The following is a 6,000-nucleotide window of genomic DNA, read 5'->3' as shown; positions in this document are numbered from 1 at the left end:
TCCCTCTCATCAGCAGTGTCAATCTTCAGATTTCCAGTTTTATTTTCAATCAAATTTGTTAAAATTAATCTTGATAGATGCTTCAACCCTACTAATTTACTATTGTTGTTCTCACAAATGAACACTGCCAAGCCAGGTTCTAGATAACCCCAATTATATCCATATCTGAGGGGTGGAGCATACCAGGAGGAAAGGAAGTGAAATTATGGGAGCACTTAACAGTACGTACATGCACAACTGTGGAATATAAGAGACCTTCAGTTAGTCTCTAGCCAGAATTTACCTGCTGGTCTGTTCATAGGTAACACTCCTTTGGTTAACTGCTTATAGGTAGATTCATGTACTCTCTCGAATCTACTCTTTTTAGAGAGTTTAAGGCCAATACGTAAGAACTATCCTAATATTCTAATTTAGAATATAGTTTTGGTTAGGATGCCTATATCTAATTTAACTCTCAATCCCTATAGAAATTAAATTAATTACCCCTTTATCTTTCCTTCTAAAGTTCAAGTTCTTGGGATCACAAGCTAAAGCTTTGGACATATTTCCTGAATATTTGTTTTATCAAAAAAAAAGTATGTATTTAAGATGCCTTTTAGATAAATAGCTGTTTGGTAAAAAAAAGCCTATGTTACTTTCATTTCGTAATATACAACAAAAACAAATGTTGATGTAATCACCTCTACTACTGTATCTACTAGTATTACTACTATTACCACCACTATTACCTTTTATTACCACTACTGTTATTGCTATTACTATGTACTGCCATCTTCTGATTATTTTATAGTATTATGTTCCCATTTCTAAAACAATAATTTAAGAAACATATTAATTTTGTGTTTTACTGATAAGAATAGTGAGACTTGAGAGTTGCTAAGTTTTTTCACCAAAATTACTCAACTAATAAATTCATAGTAGGGATTAGAACCCCCTATTGAAAGGAAAGGAGCAACACACAGCAGCAATTCACTGGAGAATTCTGCTTTATTAGGGAAAGGTGCTGGGTTATATAGGAAGGGGCATGGGGTGATTGTGGTGTTACTTCTATGGGGCTGGTGGCTATTGGCTAGGTGCTGGGATTGGGAGGGGGGCGAGAAGTGATTGGGCTTCAGGTGGTGCCGGCGGGAACTGAGGACCCCAAAGAGAAGCCGGAAGTTTGCCATCTTACTGGTGGGGGCCCTTCATTCCCCCCTTTCTCCTCTATGGGGTTGTGCACGTTGCTTTCTCTCTGACTGCTTCCTGCTGAACAGGGGCAGAGAAGGGAGTGAGGGCTTGAGGATCGGGAGGAAAGGGTTGATAGGACTCCCCACAGTAAGAACGGGTAGATGTGGACTTCTTCAGGTTGGAAATCAATGAAGGTTCCCTGTAACCATAAGTCAAGGACTTGTTGATTCCAATGATGCCAAGAGGATATGGGTGTCAGGAGCCAGGCGTCTGCGGCCATTGTTTCTAGGAACAGTTTCCAGCAGAGAGAGGGGTCCATCTCAGCGTGTTGTGAGGAGGTTACGTGAGGGTGAGGGATCTTCTGTGGCCAGAAGCTGGTAGTTCCTGAGTAAAAGCTGGTTGAAAGCTTGATTAGAGATTTTTTCGACTTGGGATTTGATGAACTTTATTATACAAGGTAAGAAGAGACAGGCGAGAAGAATGATTATTATGGGGCCTGCAATGGGCCAGAGCCAGGTAAGGAGGGGGTTTGTTAGTATTGAAGAGAATGGGTTGGAATTGGAAGCAGAGTGGAGGCTGGAGGCAAGGTCGGTGAGTTTGGTGATATCAGTTTCTACAATGCCGGATTCGCTGATGTAATAGCAGCACTCCTCTCGAAGGAAGACGCAGGTGCCACCCTTCTCAGCTGTATGCAGATCTAAGGCCCGCCGGTTTTGAAGGGTGACTTTAGCTAGTGAAGTGACCTGTCTTTGGAGAGAGGCTAGGGAATCGGCAGTGGATGTCAGGGCTCCCTCAAGTTTGGCGTTGAGATTTCTAACTGCCTATAGAGAGTGACCCAAGGCTCTTCTCAAAAACCCTGCTCAATGGCTGAGGTGGTCAAAGAGATACCGACCATTATGGGAAGGAAAGCAGCCCTTTTTGTGCACGAGGGCAAGAGAGGTTGGAGCTCAAGAAATTCTGCTATGCTGTGAAGTGTAAGCTGTGTGATTAGGGTGATGAGAATTCAGGGTGTATCGGAGTTGGGAGGCAGTGAGTTGAAAAGACTGCCATTACACCAAAAGAAGTGTCCCGGTTGCATATAAGTCTTAGAGCCAGAGGTAGGGGTGTAGATAGAGAGGCAGTGAAGTGCTCTGGAGGGGGTGGAGTTGGGCTTACACAGTGGTGGATGGTGGGATTATCTGCGTATTCTGGTTCTCATAGGGGTATGTCTGCTAGAGGGCAGAGGGGTTGTCCTTCTGCATGGAAGGAGTAATTGGAAATAATAAGGGGCACGGTGGCCAGCAGTGGGAACTGTAGTGATGCGCACAATAAACAATTGGTGGTGTTAAGGGTGTGGTTGAGAAAGATGGTGGTGTCTTGAATGAGCTGTAACCAAGAGTAGGAGGAATAAGAAGATGAAGAGGCGCCGTCAAGAGTTTGGATAATGACTTTTTCAGAATGTCTGCTATCTGATGCAACTTGAGAGATCTGGGAATGAGAGGGAACATACTCTCGAGAGATATGAAGGGTACCGTGGGGGGTTGAGGACCCCCCGTAGTAAACTGAGGCTGTGACGCCAGCAGCCCATCGAGAGTCCCAGGGATCTGGATTGATAAGGAGAATGAGCTGTTGGGATATTTAATGAAACGGTTGGAGGAGTAATACTGTGGGTACTGGAAGTTATCCATGTAGTGAATGGCACAAGACCAGTAGGGACATCCCCCATAGGTGTCTGGCCACTGCCTGAAATAGGCTTCTTTTTGGTCATAGAGGAAGCAGAGGTAGGGAGAATAAGGGTAGCTGCTAGTGAACACTTTGGTGGAGGGAGGAAAGTGGAGGTATAAAGGCTCAGAGCAGCCTTTCAGAGGGCAGTCTGATGTGGCAAACTTTTGTTTGATGCTGTGTGTAAGTCTGTCTGACTTTGAATCGCCATACAAAGGAGGCTGGGGTGGTGGGGAAGACAATAGGAATGAGGAAAAAAAGCGAGAGAGCAGTAAAGGAGGAAAAAGTCATGATTCGGGTATGGATGGCAAAGGGGGTAAACGGGATTTTGGAGGAAAGAGGACAGTAAGATCAGGAGTCTGGAGGGAGGGAGAGTCTGTAAACTTTTGTAGGTTAAGAGATCTTTTAGGTGATGTGGGGACAGAATGGTAAGGGACACCCTGAATGTCAGTTTAGGAGCTTCTTTCTGCAAGAGCTGTCTAGCGGCTAATACCCGTAGGCAGGGGGCCCATCCCCGAACTGTGGGGTCTAATTGCTTGGAGAGATAAGCTACTGGGGCAAAGGATGGGCCATAATATTGGCCTAGGACTCCTAGAGCTTGACTGGACCTCTCATGAATGTATAATGAGTAGGGTTTCAACAAAGGAGATGGAGAGCTGGGGCTTCTACAAGGGCTCGACGGAGCTTAATGAAGGAGTGTCGGGGTGAGGAGGATAATGGTTCTTCAGGAGGGCCCTTGCTGAGGTCATATAGGTGTCTTGCTAACAGGGAGAGGTTAGGGATCCACGCTCTAAAATACTCAGCCAGGCTTAGAAAGGAAAGGATTTCTGTCTTTGTTTTGGGAACGGGCAGGTCAGAGAGGAGCCGTTTTCTGTCTAAGGTAATGGACTTTCTTTGTTGAGATAGGAGGAATCTGAGGTAAGTGACAGAGGGGAAGAGATTTGAGCTTTGAAGGGGGATATTTAGTAACCTCTGGAAGCTAAAAGGTTAAGTATAGAGGCAGTGTCAAGATGAGACTGTTCTCATGAGGGACTGCAGAGTAGAAGATCATCCACATATTGTAATAAGGTGGACTCAGAATGATCATGATTAAACTGCTGGAGGTCCTGAGCTAGGACCTGTCCAAAAATATGGGGACTATCTCGGAAGCCTTGTGGCAAAACTGTCTAAGTGAGTTGTTCGGAATGTCTTGTGTATGGGTCTGTCCAGGTGAAGGCGAAAAAAATCTTGGGAGGACTGGTCTAGAGGGATAGAAAAAAATGCGTCCTTGAGATCTAGGCCTGAGAAGTGGGATGCCGAGGCAGGGATCTGCGATGAAAGGGTGTATGGATTTGGAACTAAGGGATGGATAGGGACAACGGCCATGTTGATGAGGTGAAGGTCTTAGACGAGGCAGAAAGATCCGTTGGTTTTTTTTAACAGCTAATATGGAGGTATTAAACGGGAGTGAGTGGGTCTGAAGTAATTTTTGTTTAAGAGATCTTGAATGATGGGTTGGAGGCTTATGAGGGCTGAAGTGGTTAGGGGATATTGGGCCTGACAGATATACTGAGAGGGGTCATGTAATTTGATAGAGGCAGGGGGACATAGGGCCACGGAGGGGCTTGTAATGTCCCAAACTTTGGGATTCACAGGGTGTATGAGGGTGGAACCAGAGCTTTCATTGGGTAGAGGGGGGTCGTTGGCTATGAGGGCCATCAGAAAGGGAGTACTGGGGGCTGTGGGAGTGGATATAGTTATGGAAACGTGGAGGAGGGAAAGGATGTCCCATCTTAGTAAAGGGATGGGACATTGGAGCATAACTAGGAAGGAGTGGGAGAAAGGTATGGGATTGTCTTGGATTGTGAATAAAAGGGGGGGGTTAATGGAAAAATCTGTTTACTTCCTACCCCAACTACAGGAGTAATGGCAGGCATGGTAGGGCCCCAGTATTCTCGCAAGACTGAGAAGGTGGCTCTTGTATCTAGGAGGAAGGAGATGGGGTGACCGTCTACTATTAAAGTAACACAGGGCTCCTGTTTGGTGATGGAAATGGTCAGGCGAGAAGCCCCCGGTCCCCGTCAGTCTTCTTCTGCCAGCCCCACTACGGTGGGCTTAGGATGGGGGTTGTTCATCCAGCCTCCCCTTTGGGTGGCTGGGCAATCAGACCCCCAGTGGCCCTTTTTGTGGCATCTGGGGCATGGGGTGGTAGGAGATCTGGGGGAGGGGCATGCCCTTGACGAATGTCGTTCTTGTCCACACTTGAAACAAGCTCTTGGGGGGTGCTTGTTTGTAGAAGGGCGCCCAGGTTTTGGTTTTATCGGCTGGGCTAACATTTGGAAATTGGCCTGATCAGCCTTTTGTTTACACGTTCTCTCTCCTCCTCTCGGTTATGGAAGACTTTAAAGGCCACTGTTATGATCTCAGTCTGTGGGGTAGCGGGGCCCTGTTCTAACTTTTTGAGTTTAGCTTTAATGTTGGGGTAGCTTTGTGCTAGGAAGTATGTCATAAGGACATGTCTTCTGTCAGGCATTTCTGTGTCTAGGCTGGTATACTGTAATAGGGCTTGAGTGAGTCTGTCTAAGCTACATCCCAGAGGGGGGCGATAATTTTGGGAGGCCTTCAGTACCGAGTCTGAGGGGGACTGAAGGGTTCTGGCTCAGTCTGTGGGGGAGTGATGCGGTCCAGCCACACCTAGTCGAGCAGGTCCTGAAGTGCGGAAGGGGGCGAAGAAAAGAAAGAAAGAAAGAAAGAACTGGGAGGGCTGATGCTCTCGCGTGTCGCCAGCCAGCAGCCCAGCTGCTTACCTCTGCCGCTCCAGTTGGGCTTAAACTCACAACTCTGAGGTTAAGAGTTCCATGCTCTACTGACTGAGCTACAGCAGGGCTCCTGTTAGTTACTTATGGAATGCATAAACAGAATGTTCTTTGTTTTCCATTCTTGCTACATCAGCGAGTAGGGGAAGGGCATAGCTAAAAGCAGGGGCAGTGTTTCTACACATCTTCAAGGTCTCCCTACTTTCAGAGTGAGGAGTCTTGGCTCGTCTTTGAGGACAAGATATGTTTTTGTGGACAGATAACTTCTAAGGACTGCACCGATTGTTCTCAAGCTTGTGCTTTCTCATGCTGCGTTCAGGGAAGGTGCTTTCTTATT

Source organism: Manis javanica, chromosome 11, assembly GCF_040802235.1.
Source record: "Manis javanica isolate MJ-LG chromosome 11, MJ_LKY, whole genome shotgun sequence".
Taxonomy (NCBI): domain Eukaryota; kingdom Metazoa; phylum Chordata; class Mammalia; order Pholidota; family Manidae; genus Manis; species Manis javanica.
The sequence above is the reverse complement of the archived record's forward strand: the minus strand, read 5'-3'. Positions refer to the sequence as shown.